Genomic DNA, 27,133 nt, shown 5'->3' with positions numbered 1-27,133 from the left:
AGCACTTTGGGTGGCTGAGATGGGAGCATCACTTGAGCCCAGGAATGTAAGACAAGCCTGGGCAACATGGTGAGACTTCTTATTGAAAAAAATTTTTGTTAAATTAGCCAGATGTTGTGGCATGCACTTGTAGTCTCAGCTCCTAGGGAGGCTGAGGTGGGAGGATTGTTTAAGTCTGGGAGGTTGAGGTTGTTGTGAGCTGTGACTGAGCCACTATACTCCAGCCTGGGCAATAGAGCAATACCCTCTTTCAAGAAAGAAAAGAAAGAGAGAGAGAAAGAGAAAAGAGAGAAAGAAAGAGGGAGGGAAGGAGGGAAGAGAGGGAGGGAGGAAGGAAGAAAAGGAAGGAAGGAAGGAAAAAAGGAAGGACGGACAACAGATGGAAATGTTAAATAGAGTGGTGAGGGTTGGCCTCACAAGTGAAAATTGAGCAAAAGCTTGAAGCAGGTGATGGAGCTGGCCAAGGTGCTGAGGGAAGAGCGTTGTAGGCTGAATCAACAGGATAAAGGCATTAGGAAACTCCCTGGTGAGTCTGAGGCTCTGGAAGGAGGCCAGTGGAGCAGAGAGAGAGAGGCAGAGAAGTAAGGGAGCAGGCCAGGGAGTTGCTGGGCGGTGATCAGTATAGATGGTGTAAGCCCTGGGAGGTTATTGCTGAGGCTTTGACTTTTATTCTGACTGAAATGGGAACCGCAGGAGGGTTCTGAGTAGAGAGGCGACATGATCTGTCGCCTGATTTAAAAGCACCCCCTGGCTGCTGAGTTGAGAAAGACTGTGGAAAGATTGGGGTAGAAGCATGGGGGCCAAGCTGTGGCAGCATCCGGGTGGGAGATGGTAGTGGTCCTGACCCGGGTCATGGCCGTGGTGAGAGATGGTCAGAACCTGGATAGATGTTGAAATCAGCCAATAGGATTTCCTGACAGACTGGGTGTGGGCTGTGACATAAGGCAGGGGTCAAGGTTGAGCTTGATTCTAATTGAATTATTAAGTAATTTTAAAAACCACTGCTGCCTTTCCCAGTCCTACCAAGTAAAGGATGCTAGATGAAAGAAATCTCAAGTCGGGCCAGGTGCAGTGGCTCACACCTATACTTCTGACAGTTTGAGAGGCAGAGACGGGAGTATGTTTTAAGGCCCAGGAGTTGGAGAGCAGCCTGGGCAACATAGCAAGACATCCTCTCTACAAAAACGAAATAGAGAAATTTAATACGGTAAATTAAATACAGCTGAGCATGGTGCTGTGTACCTATGGCCCCAGTTACTCAGGAGGCCGAGGTGGGCAGATCTCTTGAGGCTAGGAGTTTGAGGCCAGCTTGGGCAACAGCAAGACTCCTCTCTTTACAAAAATTAAAAAAAAGAATAGCCTGACATGGTGGCACTTGCTTGTATTCCCAGTTAGGGGTAGGCTGAGGCAGGATAATCTCTTGAGTCCAGTTGGACGAGGCTGCAGTGAGCTATGATTATATCACTGCACTCCAGCCTGGGTGACAGAGCGGGACCCTGTCTCAAAATACAAATACAAATAAAATGAAATTTCAAGTCAGACCAGTCCCTTCTAGGCTGTGGAGGCCTTGCAACCACATAGCTGCATGATTGAGTTTGTGTGGCTGTGGATGAGGAGACCCCTGCCTAATTGTTGTTGGCTATATAATCAGTTTAATTTTAGTAATCAGATATATTTCCTCATACTTGATGGTCTCAGGTATGTGTGGGTTTTGGAATTCTCCTTGCAACAGGTTGTAACATCTTATTGGTTTCATCATTCCGTAATTTTTTTTATCTGATCAGTTTTTAATAAGATCAGAATTGACATTAGACTACCTAATCAGTTTTGATTAATGAGAAAATGAAATTGTGTTGTTTGCACTTTATCCAAGATTGGTTTCATATTGGCTAAATCTAATCAGTACTTGAACAAATGCAAAATTAGAGCTTCTTTCTCATGAAACACTTTGTCATTCTTGAAGAAGATGCCATTTCTTTTTTGTAGTCTTTAATAAACAGCTGCTATCATTGCAGACTTGCTGTTCAGGCACTTAGGAATTTTTCACTAGAAGGCATGTAAAGGAAGACCATGGGCATTTATAATGAATTTGGCTTCATTGTTTGACTGCGTGACTGTCCCCAGAGCTGTAACTTCACTAATGAATTTTTCAGAAGCCACTTAGCTGGCAACTGAGCCTAACCAGCCGCTAACCCTCATTATTCAAGTGCTCTTTTATTCTTATCTATTTCTCCTCAAACTTGGCTACACTCACAAAGTGATAAAAAGTTGCATTTCTTTTCTTTCCTTTTTAGAGACAAGATCTTGATCTGTGGCCCAGGCTGCAGTACAGTGACATGATCATGGTTCACTACAGCCTCAAACTCCTGGGCTCAAGCCATCCTCCCACCTCAGTCTCCCGAGTAGCTGAAACTACGGACATGTGCCGCCATGCCCAGCTAATTATTTATTTATTTATTTATTTATTTATTTATTTTTTCATAGAGATGGGATCTTGCTAGGTTGCTCAGACTGGTCTCAGACTCCTGACCTCGAGTGATCCTCCTGCCTCAGCCTTCCAAAGTGCTGGGATTACAGGCAGGCATGAGCACCTGTGCCCAGCCCCTTATTATTATGTTTTTAAATAATAGCTTTATTAAAATGTGATTCACATACCATTCAATTTATTGAAATCTGCAGTTCAGAATGTTTTAGAATATTCACAGAGGTGTGCATCGATCACCACAGTCACTTTTAGAACCATTCATTACTCTGTAGAGAAATCTGCACCCTTAGCCATTACCTCCACTCTCCCAACCTGCCTTTGCCCCCAGCCTCAGGCAACCATGGATTCATTTTCTGTCACTACCTAATCTGGACAAATAGAATTGTACAATAGGTGATCTTTTGTGGCATTTTTCCCTCTTAGCACAATGTTTTCAAAGTTCCTTTATGTTGTAGGGTGTATCAGTGTTTCATTTTTTCTATGGCTGAATGATATTCCATGGTAGAGACACACTGCATTTTGTTGATCCATTTATCAGTTGGTGGACATTTGGGTTGTTTCCACGTATTGGCTATTATGAATAATGCTGCTATGAAGATTGCAGTACAAGTTTTTGTGTGGACATATATTTTGATTTCTCTGGGATATATGCCTAGGAGTGAAATTGTTACATTATATTTTACATTTAACCTTTTGAGAAACTGCCAGACAGTTTTCTGAAGTGGCTACACCGGTTGGGTGCAATGGCTCACACATGTAATCCCTGCTACTCGGGAGGCTCATTTGAGAGGATGGTTTGAGCACACAAGTTCAAGACCAGCCTGGGCAAGACAGTGAGACCCTGTCTTGATTTTTCTTAAAAAAATCCAATTAAAATGACAAGAAAAGAAATACCCAAAGTGGTTACACCATTTTATATTCCCACCAGTGATGTATGTGGGTTCCAGTTCCTCCACATCTTCACTGACATTATTTTTTTTTTCTAGACAGGGGCTTGCTCTGTCTCTCAGGCTGCAGTACAGTGATGCCATCACAGTTCACTGCAGCCTTGACCTCCCAGGCACAAATGATCTTCTCATCTCAGCCTCCTGAGTAGCTGGGAATTACAGGTACACGCCATCATGCCTGGCTAATTTTTATATTTTTGTGTAGTGATGGGGTTTTACCATGTTGCCCAGGCTGGTCTCTTACTCCTGGCCTCAAGTGATCTGCCCACCTCAGCCTCCCAAAGTTCTGGAATTACAGGCTGAGCCATCATGCCTGGCCTTCACCAACATTTGTTATTGTCCATTTTTTTTTTCTTTATACCTTAAAGCAGTATAAGAACAAGTGTTTTCAATTATGGTAAACAAAAAATATAATCCCAGGGCATTTGGATGCTGAGACAGGAAGCTCTCTCCATGCCAGGAGGTTTTGTTTTGTTTTGTTTTGAAACAGAATCTCACTCTCGCCCAGGGTGGAGTGCAGTGGTGCGATCTCAGCTGCCTGCAGCCTTCACCTCCCAGGTTCAAGCGATTCTCCTGCCTCAGCCTCTTGAATAGCTGGGATTACAGGTACATGCCACTACTGCCCGACTAATTTTTGTATTTTTAGTAGAGACGGAGTTTTGCCATGTTGGTCAGGCTGGTCTCAAACTCCTGACTTCAGGTGATCCCCCCGCCTCAGCCGCCCAAAATGCTGGGATTACAGGCATGAGCCACTATGTCTGGCCTGATGCCAGGAGTTTTAGACCAACCTAGCAAGACATCATCTCAACAGAATATTTAAAAATTAGCCAGATGTGTGGTTGCCTGCGTATAGTCTCTTTCACTTTTTGAGACACGGTCCGGCTCTGTCAGCCAGGCTGGGGTGCAGTGGTATCATCATGGCTCACTGCAGACTGAAACTCCTGGGATCAAGTGATCAGTCCTCCCACCTCATCCTACCAAGTAGTGGGGACCACAAGTGCATGCCACCGGGGTCTTGCTATGTTGCCCAGGCTGGTTTTGAGCTCCTGGCCTCAAGCAATCCTCTCACTTTGGCCTCCCGTAGTGCAAGGATTACAGGTATGAGTCACCATGCCTGGCCCCTACCTTGCCTATTGAGAACCATAAGAAAGAACCAAATTCTCCTTAGCTCAACTCGAGCCATTTCCCAATTGGTTCTTCCACAAGGAGCTGGTCATTGAGCTGTCCAGGCCTCCCAAGCAGCACAGAAATGAGGTGAGGGAGTTTTCCTGCTGCTCCACTCTGTGAGGAGCTGGAGGATGATGTTCACTCATTTGCGGAGAGAGATGTCTTGTAGGCACCTTAGGATGGAGGGGACCCTGATTCCAATGTCCTTTTGTTTTTTTCTTTAGAAGCAGGACCTTGCTCTGTCACCCAGGATGGAGTTCAGTAGTCCAATCACAGCTCATGGTAACCTCAGACTCCCAGGCTCAAGCGATCCTCCCACCTCATCCTTCCCAGTAGCTGGGACTACAGGTTAGTGCCATGACACTCGGTGAATTTTGACTTTTTGTTTGTTTGTTTGTTTGTAGAGATGGGCCTTGCTATGTTGCCAAGGCCGGCCTTGAACTCCTGCACTCAAGGGATTTTCCTGTGTTGGCCTCCCAAAGTACTGGTAATGCAGGCATGAGCCATTATGCCCAATGTCTCTGGTTCTTAACCTTCTGCCTCCCTCTTCCACATTTAAGGAACCCTTGTAATTACATAGGCTCACCCAGATACTGCAGGATAATCTTGTTTTAAGGTCAGCTGATTAGCAACATTAATTCCATCTGTACTCTTAATTCCCCCTTCCTATGTAATTGTGCGGTGTAACATAGGACATGAGCAGTTGGTGGGGGGTCCTTACTTTGGCCACCACCATGATACTTTGGCCACCACCGTGACTATTTTGCGCCAGGTACTGAGGTAAGCACTGGTGAATTAAACATGAATAACACACACTCCCTAATCTCCATTCATTTATGGGAGGAGCACCTCGCTTCCCATGCTTCTGAGAATCTGGGGAGTCAAGGAAGACTTCCAGGAGGAGGTGGTGCTAACGCGGACAAGTGACAGAGGAGCTGAAGCTAGCCAGGAAGAGAGTAGATAAGGGGAAGCGTATTCTAAGCAGAGGGCATCACCCACTTCGCAGGCTCCCAGAGGAGAGAGAGAGTGGGCATTCAAGGGGCAGATGAGGCTCAGTTGGACTCCACAGCAGGTAAAATGGAGAGGGGCAAGCAGGGAGGCTGCCTTGCAAGGCAGGGCAGAGCAGGGCCTGTTAAGGAGTTTGGACTTAATCCCAAAGGCAAAGAGAAGTGATGTAAACCGGGGAGTAACGTGATGAGATTCACGTATTAGAGACATGGCTCAGGCTGCTGTGTGGAGAAGGCACCAGGGGGAGCAGATGGCTCAGTGGGTGTGCTGGAGACCTAAAGCAGGGAACACACTGAGTTTAGGGAGAGTTTTTTAAAATAGAAGAAGTTTGAGTAATTTAAATGCTGGTGGGAAGGAGCTAAAAGCAGGGGACAGGTTAAACATACAGGGAAGTGGGAGGAAGAACTGACAAGTGAGGTTCCAGAGAGGGCAGGAGAATTGAAGATTCTTATAGGGGGATTAGCATTCCTCTCCCCTCCTTTCCCTTCCCCTCCCCTCTCCTCCCTTCCCCTCCCCTTCCCTAAGACAGGGTCTCACTCTGCTGCCCAGGCTAGAGTGTACTGGCATGATCTTGGTTCACTACAGCCTAGACTTCCCAGGTTCAAGGGATCTTCCGACCCGAGACTCCCAAGTAGGTGGAACTACAGGTGTGCACCACCACCATACCTGGCTAATTTTTTTATTTTTTTTTGGTAGACACAGTGTCTCACTAAGTTGCCCAGCCTGGTCTCCAACTTTTGGCCTCAAGCAGTCCTCCTACCTAGGCTTCCCAAATTGCTGGGATTACAGGCATGAGCCACCATGCCTGGCCTCTGCTAGTTTTGTATTCTCTAGAGTTGTCTGTAGTTTGTGCTAGTGTGTCACTCATTTTGCTGATCCTCTGTTATAATTAATATTTTTTATATTAAAGTTACTTTTTTTTTTTTTTTTTTTTTTGGTATTGGGTCTCAGTCTGCCACCAAGGCTGGAGTGCAGAGGCGCGATCTCTGCTCACTGCAACCTCCACTTCGAAGGCTCAAGCAATTCTCCATCCTCAGCCTCCCAAGTAACTGGGATTACAGGTATGTGCCAGCACGCCTGGCTAATTTTTGTGCTTTTTTTGGTGCTTTTTGTAGAGACAGGGTTTTGCCGTGTTTCCCAGGCTGGTCTCAACTCCTGAGCTCAAAGTAATCCACCCGCCTTGGCCTCCCAAAATGCTGGGATTACAGGTGTGAGCCACCGTGCACATTCCAGTTTAAACTTTTGAGCGGTTTATATGTTTTGATGGGACTCCTAGAAATACAGAATTGATGCTAGGAAGCGTACCAGGAGATAGACACATATACATGGGATTTCAGCCTTGGTTTGGTTATCCAAGGAGCAGTGCTGAGTGTCTTGCCAATGGGACATGGGATGCTGGTGATTTCCAGGAAGTGACCTCACAATGAGTGAAGCTACCACTTACTGTTTATTGTGATGAAACGCTAGCCGAGGCATATGCCATGCAAGCTAACGGATGCTATGCTTCACCACTGTGGCAATAAAGATGACTCTGAAGAATGGCATGGGACGGAACCTTTCAAATGCACCTGAGCAGGGGTCTCCACCACAGGGCCACAGAGCTGGTGGTGAGCAGCAGACAAGTGAGGGGAAAATTCGTTTGTATTTATAGCCCCTCCCCATCGCTCGCATAACCACCTGAACGCCATGTCCTGACAGGTCCAGCTACTGCCTTCCAGTGACCTCTTTAGGCTCATCTCATGCTTCACCGTGGCCTCGCCAAACCAAGCTGCTGCGTTTCAGCAGCCTCTGCAGCAGAGGCCGAGCTCTACGTCCTGATCATCCTGATGGCCTCTTCAGGCCCAGCTCATTTCTCAGAACGGCCACCTTAGGCCCAGCTTTTCCCTTTTGGTGGCCTCTCCAGGCCGAGAAATTCCTCAAGTCGGCCTCCCCCACCGCGGTTGCTGCCTCCCGGCCTCCTCTCCAGTCCCAGCCCTCTCTTGCAGCTGTGCCTACAGGCCCAGCTCCTGCCTCCAAAGAGCCTCTTTTGACTCTGCTCCTACCCAGCTCCTGGAGGCCTTCGTAGGCCTGAAATCTCTTCCAGTCCAGCACTCCATCCCCACTCTCCCGTCACAGCGGCCTTCCCAGGCCCAGCTTTTGCCTCACGGTGGCCTTCCCCGGCCATTTTCTAGCCGGCCTCGCGGCAGCCTCAACAAGCCCAGCTACTGCCTCACACTGGCCTCTCTAGGCCCAGCTCAGGCGTCACAGTGGCGTCTCCAGGCCCAGCTCCCGCCCACCCCGACGGCATCTCCCGGCTCAAGGCTTTCTCAAGTCGGCCCTTCCAGGCCAAGTTCCTGCCTCCCGCCGATGGCCCGTGCGGGCCCAAAGCGTCCTGAAGTCGGCCTCGCCAGGCCCAGCTCCTGTCTGTCGTAGGGGCCTAGAGGCACGGCCTCTGCCTCCTCACAGTGGACCCCTCCGGGCCCAGCTCTTGCTTCAGCATGGCCACCTCAGGCCAAGCTCCTGCCTTGCCTGTTGGCAGCCTCCACAGGCCCAGCTCTTGCCTCTCGCCATCCTCTCCAGGTCCAGAACTGTTTCCAGCTGGCCTCTCCAGGCCCAGCTCTCCCTCCCAGCTGCACCTGCCAGCCCAGCTCCTACCTCGCAACAGCCACGTTCGGCCCAGCTCCTGCCCAGCTCCTGGCAGCCTTTGTAAGCCCCAGGCTCCTCTAAGTCGGGCCTTCCAGGCCCCGCCTTCGGCTGCCCGGCGGCCTGGAGAGGCCCAGCTCCTGCCTGACAGTGGCCTCTCCGGGCCCAGCTCTTGCCTTGCGTCGGCCTCCCCGGGCCACGTTTCCGCCTGCCTCACGGCAGCCCCGACAAGCCCGGCTCCTGCCTCCCGATGGCCTCTTTAGGCTCATCTCATGCCTCACCGCGGCCTCCACCAGGCCAGGCTCTTGCCTTTCGGCGGCCTCCACAGGCCCGGCTCCTGCGTCCCAATGGCCTCTTTAGGCGCAGCTCGTCCCTCTCCATGGCCTTTTTCAAAGGCACAGCTTTTCCCTCGTGGCGGCCTCTCCAGGCCCAAGTCTGCAAGCCTCCCCTGGCCTGGGGGCTGCCTCTCGGCCTCTTTTCCAGGCCCAGCCCCTGCATGCAGGCAGCCGCTTTTGACTCGTCTCGTGCCCAGCTCCTGGCAGCCTTCTTAGGCGCGAAACCTCCTCCAGGCCAGCTCTCCAGGCCCACCTCTGGCCTTGCAGCGGCCTTCCCAGGCCCAGCTCTTACCTCACGGCGGCCTTCTGCGGCTGTGTTCCTGCCGGCCTCCTGGCGGCGGCATCAACGAGCCCAGTGCCTTGACTCTCACTGGGGTCTCGAGGCCTAGCTCACGCCTCACGGTGGCATCTCCAGAACCAGCTCCCGCCCACACCGTTGGCATCTCCCGGTCCAAGGCTTTCTCAAGTCGGCTCCTCCAGGGCCCAACTACTGCCCCCCACTGATGGCCTCTGCGGGCCCGAACTGTCCTGAAGTGGGACTCGGTAGGCCCAGCTCCTCCATGTCGTAGGACCCTAGAGGCACGGCCTCTGCCTCTTCACAGTGGACCCCCACCAGGCCCAGCGCTTGCCTCAGCGTGGCCGCCTCAGGCCTAGCTCCTGCCCTGGCTGTTGGCAGGCTCCACGGGCCCAACTGTTCCCACTCTCCATCCTCTCCAGGCCCAGAACTGTTTCCAGTCGGCTTCTCCAGGCCAAGCTCTCCCTCCCGGCTGTCCCTGCCACCCCAGCTCCTGCTTCGCAACAGCCACGTTCGGCACATCCTGCCCAGCTCCTGGAAGCCTTTGTAGGCCCCAGGTTCCTCTAAGTCAGGCCTTCCAGGCTCCGCCTTTGGCTCCCCAGCGGCCTGCAGAGGCACAGCTACTGCCTGACAGCAACCTCTCCGGGCCCAGCTCTTGCCTTGTGTCGGCCTCCCCGGGCCACGTTTCCGCTTGCGTCACGGCAGCCATGACAGGCCCAGCTCGTGCCTCCCGATGGCCAGCTTAGCCTGATCTCGTGCCTCGCCACGGCCTCCCCAGGCCCCGCTCCTGCTTTGCGGCAGCCTCTGCAGGCCCGGCTCCTGCATCCCCATGGCCTGTTTAGGCCTGGCTCGTGCCTCGCCGCGGCCTCCTTAGGCCCAGCTTTTCCCTTCCGGCGGCCTCTCCAGGCCCAGAACTTCCTCAAGTCGGCCTCCCCCGGCCCAGTGGCCACCTCCCGGCCTCCTCTCCAGGCCCAGCTCTTTGCTCGCGGCCGCGCCCGCAGGCTCAGCTCCTGCCTCCGAACAGCCAGCCTTCTGTGACTCGGCTCCTGGCCAGCTCCCGGCGGCCTTCGTAGTCCCGAAGCCTCCTCCGGTCCAGCTCTCCAGGCCCGCTTCTTGCCTCGCGGCGGCCTTTCCGGGCCCAGCTCTCGCCTCTCGGCGGCCTTCCCCGGCCACGCTCATGCCGGCCTCCCGGCAGCCTCCACAAGCCCAGCTCCTGCCTCACGCGGGCCCCTCCAGGCCCAGCTCGTGCCTCGCGGCGGCCTCTCCAGGCCTGGCTCCCGCCCAGCCCAATGGCGTCTCCCGGCCCAAGGCTCCCTTCCTCAATGTCGGCCCCTCTGGGCCCAGCTCCTGCCTCCTGCTGATGGCCCGTGCGGGCCCACCCGAGGCGTCCCGAAGTCGGCCTCGCCAGGCCCAGCTCCTGCCTGGCGTAGGCCCCTAGGGGCACGGCCTCTGCCCCACACTGGTCCCTCCGGGCCCAGCTCATGCCTCGGCCTGGCCGCCTCAGGCCCAGCTCCTGCCCGTGGGCAGCCTCTCTCCAGGCCCGGCTCTTGCCTCTCGGCATCCTCTGCAGGCCCAGAACTGTTTCCAGTCGGCCTCTCCAGGCCCGGCTCTCCCTCCCGGCCGCGTCCACCGGCCCAAGTTCTGCCTCACGACAAGCACGTTCGGCCCAGCTCCTGCCCAGCTCCTGGCAGCCTTTGTAGGCCCCAGGCTTCCCTACGTCAGGCCTTCCAGGCCCACCTTCGGCTTCCCGACGGCTGGGAGAGACCCGGCTCCTGGCTGACAACGGCCTCTCCCGGCCCAGCGGTGGCCTCACGTCAGCCTCCCCAGGCCACGTTTGCGCCTGCCTCGCGGCAGCCCCGGCAGACCCGGCTCCCGCCTGCTGAGGGCCTCTTAAAGAGGCTCATCTCGTGCCTCGCGGCGGCCTCCTGAGGCCCAGCTTTCCCCTTCCGGCGGCCTCTCCAGGCACTGTTGACTGCTCAGTTCCTGGCACTGTGCTAAGTGGCTGAGAGCATGGGGTGGATATGTAAGCAAGTAATTGTAATAGGACATGAGTATTATAATGGCTGTATTTATGAAAAGCTACAGGAACTGGAGGGAAAATTATCCTGTTAGTGGGGAAGATGGAGTCAGATGTCACTTGATCCTTGAACAGAGTAGGATTTGAAGGTGAACAGACAGAAGGGTATTCTAAGTAGGTTCATACATAGAATGAGCATGCAATTTATTATCCAAAGGAGGTCACTTTTGAGAATCAAAGGGGGTGCTTTTAGGCCAGGACTGTTGCTTGCTAACTGGAGTGTATGATTGCCCTATTTGTAAAGAATGAATGATGCTGTGAACCCACAGTTCGATGTGAATTTGTGGAAAACTCATTTCTTCTAATTATTTGTAGAGTTTTTAACAATTCTTATTGGAAGGTATATTTTTTTTCCCTAGGGCTGCTGTAAAATATTACAGGCATACTTTGGAGATATTACGGGATTGGTTCCACATCACTGCAATAAAGTGAGTCACACAAATTTTTGTGTTACCCAGTGGATATAAAAGTTGTATTTTGGGCCAGGTTTCCTCTGCATCTCTGTGTTTCAGTTGGGGTAGGGTAATTTTCCGTTCAGTTTGAAGAGCTCCCCCTGGTATTTCTTCCAGTGGATGTCTTCCCATAACAATGTTTTTTTCCTCATCTGAAAATGTCTATTTTGCCATCTTTTTTTTTTTTTTTTGAGATGGAGTCACCTGCTGTCGCCTGGGCTGGTATGCAGTGGCGCAATCTTGGCTCGCTGCAACCCCTACCTCCTGGGTTCAAGTGATTCTCCTGCCTTAGCCTCCTGAGTAGCTGAGACTACAGGTGCGCGCCACCATGCCCATCTAATTTTTGTCTTTTTAGTAGAGTTGGGATTTTACTATGTTGGCCAGGTTGGTCTTGGACTCCTGACCTCATTTCCTCCCTCTTCTGCCTCCCAAAGTGCTGGGATTGCAGGCATGAGCCACTGCGCTGGGCTATGTTTTTTTGTTTTGTTTTGTTTTGTTTTTTTTGAGATGGAGTCTCACTCTGTTTCCCAGGCTGGAGTGCAGTGGAAGGAGCTCAGCTCACTGCAACCTCCGCCTCCTGGGTTCAAGCGGTTCTCCTGCCTCAGCCTCCCGTGTAGCTGGGATTACATGCACGCGCCACCATGCCCGGCTAATTTTTTGTATTTTTAGTAGACACAGGATTTCACCATGTTAGCCAGGATGGTCTCAATCTCCTGACCTCGTGATCTGTTCACCTGGGGCTCCCAAAGTGATGGGCTTACAGGCGTGAGCCACTGCACCAGACCTTTGCCATCAGTTTTTAAAGGAAACAGATACTGAGCACTGGATGCTAGGTGGGCAGGTTTTTTCTTTCAGCTTTTTTTTTTTTTTTTTTTTTAAAGCCATCATACTTTAGAATCTTTCAGCACTGTCAAATTATCTTCTGGCTTTTATTATTTATGTTGAGAATTTAGACCGGGCGTGGTGGCTAACACCTGTAATCCCAGCAATTTGGAAGGCCATGGTGGGTGGATCACATGAGCCCAGGAGTTGGAGACCAGCCTGGCCAACAGGGTGAGGCCCTGTAGCAACATGTGGTGGCCCTTTTTCAGTACATTGGCCTGATCCGGCTCAGTTGGATGTCATTTACATAGGTGTCTTATATTTTAGATACAAGAGATTTCTTAAAAGCTTAAAGCATAATACAAGTATTTACTTGATTGCACCATCTTAACAAATCTAAATAAATACATTTCAGGTCTAGGCATTGCGTTTTGTATTTCTCTAAACCAGTGTGCGCATGTGTGTGTATGTGTGTATCACTTTACCCAGCCACAGGAAGTGATTATGGATGAAATGGCTGCAGCAAAGCTAAAACTATGATATGCCTTTGAGAAAAAAATATTGAGCTGAGGCCGCCGCCATCTCCTTCCTGCCCTTGCCTTGGTGGGCGGCGGTTTCCCGCGCCGTGGCTGGCTTGGCCGGCCGGGGCACTGCGCTGGGCTCCATGCAGCTGGGCTGCGCGGCCGCGCAGAGCGGGCGCCTCTGGGGCTCTGGTGGGGGGCCTGACAGGAGCAGGCCGGGGATGGCCGCGGCAGGCGGCAGGTCGGCCGTGGAGCCCCGGGGAGGCGGCCGCCACGATCGCTGCCCGCAGTCTGCGAGATGTCCGGCAGTCCGCTCAGGGCCCCTTTTGCAGACTCGGTGCCCGGTGTGCGTCGACGCCGCCTGCTTGGTCTTGGCACCACTGGCGCAGCTGCCGCGGCGGGGGCCTGGCTCCAGATCCTCGACCCCTGCGAGCGCCGGCCCTGCGTGCCTGCTATGTTGGTGCCATCTCTTCTGCATGTTTATGCTTGCCTGTCACATTCCCTGGCCTCTGAGTGTCCTTTGGCAGTTTCCAAAGCATTTGGGCAAGAAGGAGCTTGGGGAGCTTCACAGCAGGTGGGGGTGCACAGGGGAGGGGCCGCGGCCGGACCAGCAGAGTGCTTCAAGGGCTGCCGCGCTGACGCTCTTCCACACTGTCTTTCGGAACTGGGGTTAGGGGACAGCCCTTGGCCGCCACTGTGTCCTTCCTCTGTCGCTTTACTTGGGGCTGGACCTCCCCTTTCCAGCTTTGGCATGTGAGCCTGCATCGAGCGTGGTGTCGAGACCACTACTAGCTGGGGCCGTGGGATGAAGGGTGCCCCTGGCTCGGGGAAGGTGGGGACATTTTCCCCGCTCCCCAAATGATTGTTGCATGCTGTGGTGAGGGGACAGTGGTACTCGATTTCCCGTGTGCCAGCTTCGGGACTCGGCTGTGCTTTTGTGTCTCTTTGATTAGCAAAAGCAAAACGAATTCCTCCCCGAACACTAAGCTTCCTGGAAACTTCCCTAGACCTAAACCTGAGAACCGCATATAAACAGGCCTTGAGGGTTCTGTTGTCAGTAGCGGGTTACCTGATTGCAAACTGAGCAAGTTTAAAACGGAATGGGCTGCTTTGGGCTGCACAGCCGCCTGGCATTCTGACAGCTAAGCAGGAGGCAGAGGTGAGAGACCAAGATGGACTAAAAATGCCCTAGCCGCTGGGAGCCCAACTCGCCCCAGCCTCATTGAAAGGAGGAACATTTGTTGCAGCCATCGGAACCTTATCCTTTATAAAACGGGGCAGCTCATAGGATTACATTTCTAAGCCAATCCTGTGACCATCCTCCATGAAATTCTCTGTTTTGGTTACATGTGGTCAAACTGAGCCTCACTGAAACAATTGAAAACAAATACTCTCGACAAATCTTAAGAATCGTTTTGAAAATCAAAAGGTATGGAAAATGTTGTGGCTTCTTTCTAAGCTTTCTTCAGCCCGAATTCTGTTATTCTCTGATCTTTTATGGTGTAAAATCATACCCGTTCCATTATGTATTGATTGTCAAGAAGGAAGTAGGCTTTTATTGCTGTGTTTATGTCAGTTTCCATTTACTGTCTCACCACATTTATTGGGTTATTGCCTTTGCCTTTGATTCAACAGGAGCTGGAAGGGAAAGAATCCCAAATTCTGTTTCTTAAGGCAGCCAGTTGTTAGAATGAACTTTCCTCATTTTCTATTGTGAGGCCTGAGGAAAGACATTCAGTTCCAAAGGCTGTGCCTGTCCTTTTAAATAGAAGAGAGAGGGCCCGGCACGGTGGCTCATGCCTGTAATCTCAGCACTTTGGGAGGCGGAAGCGGGCGAATCACGAGGTCAGGAGTTGGAGACCAGCCTGGCCAACATAGTGAAAACCCGTCTCTACTAAAAATACAAAAAATTAGCCGGGCTTAATGGCGGGCGCCTGTATTCCCAGCTGCTCGGGAGGCTGAGGCAGGAGAATCGCTTGAACCCGGGAGGCAGAGGTTGCAGAGAGCCGAGATCTTACCATTGTACTCCAGCTTGGGCAACAGAGTGAGATCCTGTTCCAAAAAAAAAAAAAAAAAATCTAGTATGAGCACTATGGTAGTTACTAGCCAGGAACCGTGGACAGAAGTCAATATATATTATAACACCACACTGGTTCTATTTGAGTCACTAGAAATGTAACAGTGGAGAAGGAAAATAAGGTCTCTGTCCTCAGCAAATTGCATTCTGGCAGTGAGGGAGACAGACCAACAGGTAAATAAGTAAATAAAAAATATTTATTAGAAATAGGACATGGAGGCTGGGTGCAGTGGCTCATGCCTATAATTCCAGCACTTTGGGAGGCCAGGGTGGGTGGATCACTTGAGGCCAGGAATTCGAGATCAGCCTGGTCAATATGGCGAAACCCTGTCTCTACAAAAAATATAAAACTTAGCCAGGTGTGGCGCCACATGCTATAGTCCCAGCTACTCAAGAGGTTAAGGTGAGAGGATCACTTGAGCCTGGGGAGGTCGAGTGTTGTGAGCCATGATGGCACCACTGCACTCTAGTCTAGGTGACAGGGTGTGAGACCCTGTCTCAAGAAAAGAAAAGAAAGAAAAAAAAAGAAATAGGACATGAAGGCTGGGCATGGTGGCTCACATCTGTAAGAAGTTCAAGGCCAGCCTGGGCTACGTGGTAAGAACCCGTCTCTACCCCTCCCAAAGAATAATAATTGGACATGGAGAAGTGGCATTTGGCCCAGGACAGAGGAGAGGGTTGGGTAGGTTGGGGTAGGTAGTGTTTCACAGAGGCTAGGGAAGGCCTCTCACAGTTTGACGTGAAAGCTTAGATCTAAACAATGAGAAAGAAACCACCACCTGGACAGCAAGGAGCATAGCATTCCTCACATTGGAACAGCATGTGCAAAGCCTCTCCCAACAAAGGGGGAAGTGGAAAGGATAGCAGTTTAAAACAACATTCATTTATTTTTTATTTTTATTTTTTTAAAAGACAGGGTCTCTGTTGCCCATGCTGGAGTTCAGTGGTGCAGTCATAGCTCGCTGCAACCTCAAATTCCCAGCCTCGATCAGTCGTCCTACTTCAGCCTTCCTAAGTACTGGGAATACAGGCGTGAGCCATCGCCCCTAGTCCATAGCACTCATTTATTATCTCTTAAGTTGTGTAGATTAGAGGTCCAAGCAGGCTCCGCTGGGTATTCTGCTGAGGACCTCAGGAGGTCAGAATTAAGCATCGGCCAGCCTGGGTTTTTATTTGGAGGTGATAGGGAGAGTCTCCTTCCAGACGCACTCATGTTGGCAGAATTCATTTTCATGTGGTGAAGGTCTGAGGTCCTCATTTCTTTGCTGGCTGTCAGCCAGAAGTCATTCTCAGCTTCTAGAAGCCAGTCAAATTTCTTGGCTTTTAGTCTCCTCCAGCTTCAAAACCATCAATAGTGCTTTGACTCTCTCTAACTTCACATTCTTTCTCTTCTGTTTTTTAAAAAGACAGCTTTATTGAGGTATAATTCACATACTATACAATTCTCCGTTTTAAAAGTGCACAATTAAGTGACAACCATTACCACAGCCAACTTTAGAACATTTTCATTATCTCAAAAAGGAACCCATGCCCTTTCTCTATCCCCTTTATTCCCATCCTCTCCCCTCTTAGTGCTCAGTGACCACCAGTCTGTTTTCTGTTTTCTCTAGATTTCCGTGGTATGGATGTTCAGATGAATGGAATCATATAACGGGTGGTCTTTTATAACTGGCATCTCTCACTTGGCATATTTTCAGGGTTCACCATGTTGTAGCATATATCAGTACTTCATCCCACATTTTGTTTATTAATTCATCATCTGATGTACATTTGTGTTGTTTCTGCTCTTGGACTATTACGGATAATGCTGATACAAACATTCATGTACAAGTTTCTCTGTGGACACATGTTTTTATTTCTCTTAGTCTAGGAGTGAAATTGCTGGTTTCTATGATAATATTGTTTAATCATTTGAGAAATGACCAGACTTCTCCACAATGGCTGTACCATTTTACATTTCTACAAGCAATGTATGAGGGTTCCAGTTTCCCCACATCCTTGCCAACACTTGTTATTTCTGACTTTTTGGTTCTAGTCACCCTACTGGATGTGAAGTGGCATCTCATTATGGTTTCGTTTTGCGTTTCCTTGATGACTGATGATGTGAAACATCTTTTCACATACTCATGACTGTTTGCCTTTCTTTCTGGAGAAATGTCCATTCAGATCTTTTACCCGCTGAAACAATTGTTACTTACTTTTTATTATTGAGTTATAAGAACTCTTTATATGTTCTGGTTATGAGTTCTTTATTACATAAATGACTTGCAAATATTTTCCCTCATTCTGTGGGTTCTATTTTCACTTGATAAGGTCCTTTGAAGCACAAAGATTAAAATCTTGTTGGAGTACAATTTATCTGTCTTTTGTTGCTCCTGCTTTTGGTGTCATATCTAAGAATCCTTTGTCAAATCCAGTATGAAAATTTTACCTCTATATTTTCTTCTGAGAGCTTCTACATTTAGGTCTTTGATTGATTCTGAGTTAATTTTTGTACACGGTATGAAGTAAGCATCTAACATCTAACATCGTTCTTTTGTACGTGGCTATCCAATTTTCCAAGCACTATTTGTTGAAAAGACTCTTTTTTCTCCATTGAATGGTCTTGGTACTTTTGTGGAAAATCAGTTGACAGAAGACGTGTGGGTTTATTTCTGGAATCTCAGTTCTATTCCATTGATTTCTGTGACTGTCCTTGTACCAGTACCACGCTGTAGTAATTCCTATGGCCTTGTAGTAACTTCAAATCAGGAAATGTCAGTTTTCTTACATTCTTTTTGAAGACTGTTTTGGCCATTCTGGGTCCTTGTTCTCTTCAGCATTTTAGGGTTCATGTGCTTTTGTTGGGCCCATCTAGATAATCTAGGATAATCTCCTTATTTCCATTATCAGTCAACTTAATTATATCTGCCAAGTCTTTTTTTGCAGTGTAAGGTGACATAATCACAGTTGTAGCACCAGAGAGTGAAGGTCATGGGTGCACAGGTCCTATGAGGCTGAGTTTGGTGAAAAGATAGAGAATGAGAGGAGCAGAGAGGCTGGAGAGGGAGATAGGAAAGGGAGTTTCAGAAATATTACATAGTTTGCCTAAAGTCACATTTCTAGTATGTGGCAGAGCTGGGGTTTGAGTGCAGATTTGACTGATCTCTGTGATTTTATGGTCCACACCAAATCAGTCTTCTTAGACTCGAAGCTATTGTTATTGTTTCTGTCTAATACATGCTGAGCTTTTAATGTGTGCCAAGTAATCCACAGAGCACTCCTTTATTTTTTTTCTAGCTCTTAAAGAGCATCTGTACCAGTCTTTTGGCATAGATAATAGGCTGTACTGGAACTAGCTTGATTAAAAAAAGAAAAAAGCAGTTAGGGGACTGGGGGTATGACTCAGAATCTGAGGGTGGGCGTGCAGCTAAACCTTAGTCAGGGATTGGAACTGGGAGATTAAAATCACTCAGGACGTACAGGACCTTCTACCTTTCTCTGCTTCTTGGCGTATGTCTATTTCATTCTGTAGACTGTCCTGATACTTGGACCACTTGGTGGAAGATGGTCATGTCACACAGCTCCATCATTTAAGAGAACAGCCCCGACTTAGTCCCATTTCCAAAATTCGAAGCAAAAGACTCTGACACAGTTTGGGGCAATCAGCTGTGACCCTGAATTGGGGGACCATTCAAATTATACAAACATAGCTTCTGCCAGCTTATCTTTTTGGATTCGGAGGACAGTTTCCTGATACACAGGAGGTATTTGCACATGTGCTAGGCAGACTCCCCAAACTATGTTCATTTTAGTAACATCAACTAGTATTATCATACTTATAGTACAAATTTTAATAACTTAATTGATCTATGGAAAAAATAGGTATTTCCTTTTGCCCATTTCTCTTGGAAGGGAAGATAAGGGACATCAGGATGATAATGGCGAGAAGATTAGCTTAGACTTTCAAAATAATTTGAATCCCAGGACTTGGTATTCTAAGTGTAGGCTTACTTGAGCCCAGGAGTTCAAGACCAGCCTGGATAACATGGCAAAACACCGCCTCTACAAAAAAATACAACAATTAGCCAGGCATGGTGGCTGAGTGGTGGGAGTATTGCTTGAGTTCAGGAAGTGAAGGCTGCAGTGAGCTGTGATCACGCCACTGCACTCCAGCTTTTCCAGCTTGAATGGCACACCCTGTGTTCCAAAAAAAAGAAAAGGAAGCTTAGTGATGTCTCTGCCACTTAATATCTTTTTGATGGAATAAGTTATGATTTCTTAATGTTAGTATCTTCATCTCTTACAATAGGACGTAGTAGATGGTCTTTAAAGTTTCTGCAGGTTAACATCTTAGGACTATTTTTCTTCTTCTTTTTTTTCTACTTATTTTCTTTGTTTCTACCTAATCCTCATCTACTATTTATAAATGGCTGGTGTCTTAGAAGATCGAAATCCTGACTTTGGGAGGCTTTAACCTTGTAGAGGAAGTAAACAGTAAAGTTGAGAGTTCTTTCTAATTACATTTCCCTCTCCCTGCGAAGTCTCATTAAATAACTCTTATAGATCTGACCTCTAAGGTAGATTACCATCCGTCGTCTTTCCCTTCCCAGTGTGTTACCTCTTATTTATTTATTTATTTTTGAGACAGGATTTCACTCTGTTGCCCAGGCTGGAGTGCAGTGGTGCGATCTCGGCTTACCGCAGCCTCTGCCTCTGCCTCCCAGGTCCAAGTGATTCTCGTGCCTCAGTCTCTTGAGTACCTGGGATTACAGGCAAGCGCCACCACGCCTGGCTACCCACTGTGTTACCTCAAGTCCTCTAATTGTAGTTGTCTCTTGGTCAGCATCTGTGTCTCCTGTTCTGTACTTCTCCCTAATCCAACCTAGAAATTGCCTCTCAAGTTTTTTTTTGTTTTTTTTGTTTTTTCTTTGAGACGGCGTCTCCCTCCGTTGCCCAGGCTGGAGTGCAATGGCATGATCTTGGCTCACTGCAACCTCCATCTCCCAGGTTCATGCGATTCTTGTGTCTCAGCGTCCCGAGTAGCTGAGATTACAGATGTCTGCCACCATGCCCAGCTAATTTTTGTATGTTTAACAGAGACGGGGTTTTGCCATGTTGGCCAGGCTGGTCTCGAACTCCTGCACCTCGAGGCTCAGGTGAGCCACCCACCTCGGCCTCCCAAAGTGCTGGGATTATAGGCGTGAGCCACTATGCCCGGCTGAGGTTGTTGTTTTTTGTTTTTTTGTTTTTTTTTTTATCGTAGAGTCAAATTGATTCAGAAGGAGTATAATGTTCTGTGAATTTTAAAATTTTATTAGATTTATGTAAACACCTCCACAATCAGAATACAGAACAGTTTCATCACCCCAAAAAACTTTCTTGTGTTAATCCTTTATAGTCACATCCTTTCCTACCCCTAGTTCTTAAATGGAATCATACAGAATGTAAACTTTTAAGATGACTGCTATGGTCTGAATCTTTGTGTGTCCTCCAAATTCATATGTTGAAATTCTAATCCACAAGGCGATGGTACTAGGAGGCGGAGCCTTTGGGAGGTGATTAGTTCATGAAAGTGGAGCCCTCATGATTGGGATTAGTGCACCTATAAGAGACCGCAGAGAGCCTAGCCATGTGAGGACACAGGGAGAAGGTACCTTCAGTGAACCACCAGACACCAACATCTGTTGACTTTTTGATCTTGAACTTTCCAGCTTCCTGAACTGTGAGAAATAAATTTCTGTTTTTTATAACCTACCCAGTTTATGGTATTTTGTTACTGCAGCCAGAAGGAACTAAGATGCTGGCTTCTATCAGCAGAAAGCCTCTGAGATTTCATCGAAGTTATTGGGTGTACTAATACCTGTTGTTGTTCTTGTTTTCCTGAGTAGCATTCTGTTGTATGGATGCACCATAGTTTGTTTATTCATTCATCCATTGAAGGATATTTTAGTTGTCATTTTTTTGTCATCACAAATATTGCTACTATAACTGTTTATGTACAGAATTTTGAGTAAATAGCAGTTTTTATTTCTCTAGAGGAAATACCCAGGAGAGGGATTGCATGGTTGGATGGTCATTGTATGTATACATTTTTATGAAACCATAAAAGTGTTTTCTCTAGTGTCTGTACTATTTTGCATTCCACTAGGAAGGTATGAGGGTTTTAGTTGCTCTGCATCCCTGCTACCGCTTGGTATTGTCAGTATTTATTTTTTTTTCTGAGGTGGAGTCTCACTCTGTCACCCAGGCTGGAGGGCAGTGGTGTGATCTTGGCTTGCTGCAACTTCCACCTCCCAGGCTCAAGTGATGCTCCCACCTCAGCCTACTGAGTAGCTGCGACCACAACCATGCACCACCATCCCTCCCTAATTTTTTTTGTATTTTTTTTTTGGTAGAAACAGGGTTTTGCCACGTTGCCAAGGCTGTGTCAGTATTTTCTATTTTAGCCATTCTAATAGATTTGAGTGATAGTTCATGGTGGTTTTAATTTGCATTTCTCTAATGACTGAACAATGTTGAACAACTATTCATATGCTTATTTGCCACCATGTCAATAACTGCAAGGGACCTGAATTTTGAGTTCTCCCTACTTAAACGTAGCAAGTTAGTCTCCACGGTTTCATGGATATTGGCCCAAGACATGAAACTCCTGGGTTAGAGGCAAAAGAGGAGGACACAGGTCACAGGACATCAGTAGAACCAGCCTCATGTCCACGTGGAGTACCCTTTGCCCTGTAAGTTCCCTGTGGGCAATGACACGAGTAGGAAATCCAAGCTCAGGGAACTCAGCTCTCATAAGAGGTGGCAAACAGATGTTTCAAACCTTTGATATGAAGGGAGACATTATATTTACTGTACTGGACAGTTAACAAATTGTCTTCTGCTGTGGAAGGAGCTATCATCTTTCTCTTGTAAGGATGTTCAATATGCAAACATCTTTGACTGGGCAGTATGTAGCAAAGGCTTCTCACGGAAATGTGGGACACCGGTGTGTATAACTTCTTTGGTAAAGTGTCTGTTGAGACTTTTTGCTCATTTTTAAATTGGGTGGTTTGTTTTCTGACAACTGAGTTTTGAGAGTTCTTTATATATTCTGGGTATGTAAGTTCTTTGCCAAATAGGTGATTTGCAATTATTTTCTCCCATTCCGTAGCTTGTCTTTTCATTTTCTAAACAGTTATTCCCAGAGCAAAAGTGTTTTGTTGTGTTGCCAAGTTTGGTATACAGGTTCTGTGGGTTGTGGCTTTAATGTCAGTATATTGTTTAGAGTTTCGTAGTGCTGTTTCCATCTGTCTCGTGTATGTGCTGATCTGAGACCTGCATAGTGGTCTCTCCGTTAGTTCCAATTTGGAAACCTTTGGTACTGAATAGCGTCAGATCCATGCATATGCAGCTTAGGGGTAAGCCTAGAAATTGCTTTCTGGAGTTCTCCTCAGCAATTTTTTCCACACTTTGTGTTCTCAAAGGGCTCATATTTTCTTTCTTTTGTCCAGAAAACTGTGGATTTAGTTACCCCACTCTGCCATGTCTTTCCACCACTGCCTGCACATTTGAGACCAAGGATAGAGATTGGGAAAAATTGATAGTTCTCCTGCCTCAGAGTTTGGCTCCTGCACTCTCATTTCAGCCATAGCTGCAGAGAGAGCACACGATTGCTGGACACTGTGGCTCAAGAGAAGGGGGAGATGGTAAGTGGGGGGATCCCCATATTCTTTCTGGCTGTTAGGAGTTCCCTTTCACATGCCTGGAGCCCAAACTAGAGGAGCTTTCTCTGTGCTGTGGGGCCCATTGGCTGGTGGTATTGGATGGGAGAAAGTGGTAATCTCTTAGACGGCTGGGTGATAACTTCCAATTCTGGTCTTCCCCACTTCTCCATTTTGCCTTTCAGAATCCTCAAAAATAGTGCACAGTGCATACTGTCCAGGTTTGATAGCTGGATGAAATCTGTGAGGCCTCTCACCTCAGCAACTGCAGTCGCTGTGCTCAGTTTTTCTTCCATGTTTTCATTTATGCCTGACTTCCTTCTAGCTGTCACCCGTGTGTCTGCACACCTTAATGTTCAGCCAAAGATTGTTGTTTGTTCAGACAAAGATTGAGATTGTGCTCAGACATCTCAGTCTTTAGTTAGGCTTCCACTCTGATCAGCAGAGCCTGTGCATACACAGAGGAGACACAGGAGAACCTTGTAAAAATAAGAGTGAGGTTAGAGGGGAGGGCTTGAAATTTGAGTTAATTCCTTGGCCTGGACATAGATGCATTGCAGAAAGTGGAAGTTTTTTCCATCTTTACAGTTGCTTTTGTAGGAGAGGATTTATTTTCCTTCTCACCTGGTCTTTCTGGAAGACAGAACTCTACATCTCAAGTTTTGTGTCTTCAGATACAGATCTTATCATGCTTTCCCCTTTTCAGGAGCTTTCAGTGGTGACTTTCAATCCAGACTCTGTAGCTTAGAGTTTTAAAAAGCCATCATGATTTGACTTGCCACCTAACTTCTTTAGTTTACCTTCTGTCTATACTATATCATTCATATTTTACATTTGCCTCCCTCCTTCTGAGCTTTTTGTGAAAGGCATTCTTCCTGTCCAGAATATCCTTCCCCTTTCTGTCATGTTTCCAAGACCCTTTCAACACAAGGCTCTTTAAGGGCTATCACCAGCATCCCCAAGTGGTCTCTCTATACTCCCTAGGTCAGAATTTGTATGTGTGTTACTCCTCAACAGTTTCCTAACACTTTCTCTTTTTCCGCGTTTTTCAGTCTGCCTGTACTTTTGGTTATGAGCTTCGTGAGGGCAAGGACGTGTTCTATCCATTGCATCACCAGTGCCATCTAGCTTAATTCTCTGCACACAGTTGGCACTTAGTAAATGTTTGAGTTAAATTAATGAGACCTCCAAGATATAGGGCCTAATTTTATCTGCACATGCGAATCTCTTGAATGAATGCTGTAGAGTGCTGGTTTTTTACTGTGCTTGTTTGGCAGTTTGTTATTGTGGAGAAGAATGAGGACCATGTGGTTTTAGTTTGAAAGGAAATTGTTACATAGCGATTTACCATACAGCTGTGAGACTATGAACAAATGAGTTTAAATATTATACAGTAGAAAAGAAAACTGACTTTGGAAAGTATGATATTATTTCAATTTTTTTCTCTTCTCTTCTTTCTGGACAAGGCCTCGCTCTGTCACCCAGGCTGGAGTGCAGTGATGTGATCCATAGCTCACTGCAGCCTCCATCTCCTGGAGAGGCGATCCTCCTGTCTCAGCCTCCCGAGTAGCTGGGACTACAGGCACACACCATCACACCCCACTAGTTTTTGTATTTTTTTGTAAAGATGGGGTCTTGCTCTGTTGCCCAGGCTGGTCCTGAACTCCTAGCCTCAAGTGATCCTCCCACCTTGGCCTCCCAAAGTGACATGAGCCACTGTGCCCATCCTGGGTTTGTTTTCTTTTACAGTAGCCATCCTATTGGATATGAAGTGATATCTCATTGTGGTTTTGATTTGCATTTCCGTGATGATTAGTGATGTTGAGGATTTTTTCACATGTTTGTTGGCTGTTGCTATAGCTTTGGAGAATTGTCTATTGAAGTCCTTTTCCCATTTGTTAACCAGATTATTATTATTATTTTTTTTGTTATTGGCTTGTAGGAGTTCCTTTATATTCTGGATATTAACCCCTTATTATATATGTGGTTTGCAGATATGTTCTCTCATTCTGTGTGTTGTTCGTTTTTACTCTGTCAGTTGGTTCCTGTGTTGTGCAGACATTTTAAATTTTGTTGTAATTAATATATTTGTCTGATTTTGCTTTTGTTGCCTGTGCTTTTGGTGTCATATCCTAGAAGTCATTGCAAAATCCAGTGTCGGGAAGCTTTTCCCCTAAGTTTTCTAGTTTCCAGCCTTTACATTTAGGTATTTAATCCAATGTTAGCCCTTTCTTCATGGGTTCTGTGTATTTTTGGCAGGGAATAAGTCTTTAATATGACTGTTTCAGGAATTTACCATAGTTAACTTTTCCTTTTTCTTTATTCCTTCCTCCCCTCTTTCCCTCCCTCATTCCCTCCCTCCTTCATTCCCTTCTTCCCTCTCTTACAGCTTGAAGATAATGGAATCACTCCCTGTTTCTTCATAATTGGTAATATTTTAGTTAGTAGAATGATAATTCCTTTTCAACAGCACTTTGTTGTTTGTTCATTGGTTAGCAGGAAGAAGATGAGTCTTAAGTCTGAACGCTGAGGAATTCATGTGCATCAGTCGGACCTCCTGTGCAAGAAAGGATGTGGTTACTACGGCAACCCTGCCTGGCAGGGTTTCTGCTCCAAGTGCTGGGGGGAAGAGTACCACAAAGCTAGGCAGAAGGAGATTCAGGAGGACTGGGAGCTGGCGGAGCGGTAGAAGGACTTAATTAGGGGCGGTTGAACAGTGACGTGACTGGATACATACTTCTGTCACCATCCAAATACATTTTTTAAAATTTCTGCTTTGACCTATCAGCAAGTCAGTTTAAAATTAAGGAAAAGGATGTTTTTCCCTCTTCTTCTCAGTCAACCTTTAATGAACAGCTTTGAGTTGTTTCTTCATTTTGTGTATGTCTTAACTTCTGATTATATTCTTTGGGTTGTGTTAGTCTTAGTTCTCAAATGTAGACAATAAGCTCCTTGGAGTGGAAGAATGGAGATAGGCATATTTCCTGGTGAAGATTAAATGAGCTAATAAATATGATGTACCTAGTGCAGGGCTTGCAAATGGCGCTGATCAAGCATTATTTCCCTCATTCTTTTAATATATTCAGCGTGGCGTCTAGCTCAGTGATAAAACACAGTAGTAGAAATCTGTTGACTTGTATACATAGTCCTTGCATTATAGAAATTTAACTTTTCCTTAAAAATTAGGTTAGTCAAAGGCAGTTTTTATTATCTGGAAATACAGTGATGTTAAAAATTAAATAATGGGCCAGGCACAGTGGCTCACGCCTGTAATCCTAGCACTTTGGGAGGCTGAGGCGGGAGGATCATCTGAGGTCAGGAGTTTGAGACCAGCCTGAGCAATATGGTGAAACCCCATCTCTACTAAAAATATTTAAAAAGTTAGCCAGGCGTGGTGGTGTGCACTTGTTATCTCAGCTACTTGGGAGGCTGAGGCAGGAGAATTGCTTGAACCCAGGTATCGGAGATTGCAGTGAGCTGAGATTGTGCCACTGCCCTCCAGCCTGGGAGACAGGGTGAGACTCTGTCTCAAAAAAAAAAAAAAAAAAAAAAAAAATTAAATGGTGGGATGGCTAGTGAGCATAGGAACTAATAAAATGCCATGAATAATGTTAATTCTTTGCCAGAGCATTTTAGAAATTCTAAAACTGCTTCAACAGAAGAAAGGCAAGTGGAATTCTGCCAACTCTTCTTGCTAGTTTTTTATTTTTTCATCCAGTCAGCCAATATTTGTTGAGTGACTCCTTTGCTGGCACCTGTGGTGAGCTCAGAGAATTAGAAATTACACATTGCTTTCAGCGACTGTGGTCAATCAAAGAGAGAAAATTTTAGCCGAGAACATGAATGATCTCCTCAGGGTTTCCACTGCATGCCTGACGTTGTCAGTAGCGGATCCTGTTTCAAAAACAGAGTAGAGGCCGCTAGGCACGAACTGTCTCAGCTTCCTCCCCTCGCCACATAAAAATGTACTAATACCTTTATATTAACTTGTTGTCCGTCCCAGAGAAAGAAGTGTCCCGATTCCATCCTCAGACTTAGCACCTCCACCTGTGATTTTTGTTTCTATTTCTTACTGCTTTTAATTGTGACCCTGCTAAATCTCTCGGAAAGCTTGTAAAAGCAGTGATTGCTGGACCTTACCCTCAGAGTCTCTGATTTTAGTAGTTTGGGAGTAAGACTAGAGAATTTGCATTTGTAACAAGTTGCCTGGTGATGGTGCTGCTGCTGTCTGGGGAATCACGCTTGGAGAACCACTGTCTTATAGATAGTGCTTGAGTTTTTTGTTTTGTTTTGAGACAGGGTCTTGCTCTGTCACCCCGGCTGGAGTACAGTGGTGCAATCTCAACTCACTGCATCCTCTGCATCCTGGGCTCAAGTGATCCTCCTGCTTCAGCCTCCCAAGTAGCTAGGACTACAGGAGCATGCCACCACGCCCAGCTAAATTTTGTATTTTATGTAGAGACAGGGTTTCACCGTGTTGCCCAGGCGGGTCTCAAAGTCCTGAGTTCAAGTGATTTGGCCGCCTTGGCCTCCCAGTGTGCTGGGATTACAGGCGTGAGCCACCGCACCCGGCCTGTGTTTGGGATTTATTACAGATGGTTCACATGCAGCTAATCCAAAGCCAAATTTATTGCTTTTAT

At 47.3% G+C, this 27,133-nt stretch overlaps 1 long non-coding RNA gene and 1 pseudogene across 1 annotated transcript in view; both read left to right on the top strand.

Annotated features, from left to right (window-relative positions):
• Window positions 1-5,671, top strand: part of LOC129040483 (uncharacterized) — a 44,682-nt gene extending 39,011 nt beyond the window's left edge. The window contains exons 11-13 of the long non-coding RNA XR_010127066.1: window positions 3,941-4,038; window positions 4,824-4,947; window positions 5,443-5,671. This is a non-coding gene — a long non-coding RNA (uncharacterized LOC129040483). The remainder of the gene's footprint in view (window positions 1-3,940; window positions 4,039-4,823; window positions 4,948-5,442) is intronic.
• A 7,203-nt stretch (window positions 5,672-12,874) lies between these two features.
• Window positions 12,875-13,684, top strand: LOC134739925 (uncharacterized; annotated as a pseudogene).
• Window positions 13,685-27,133: the final 13,449 nt, after the last annotated feature.

This window comes from Pongo pygmaeus, chromosome 6 (assembly GCF_028885625.2).
Source record: "Pongo pygmaeus isolate AG05252 chromosome 6, NHGRI_mPonPyg2-v2.0_pri, whole genome shotgun sequence".
NCBI classification, from domain to species: domain Eukaryota; kingdom Metazoa; phylum Chordata; class Mammalia; order Primates; family Hominidae; genus Pongo; species Pongo pygmaeus.
This window is presented reverse-complemented; position numbering and strand designations above follow the sequence as displayed.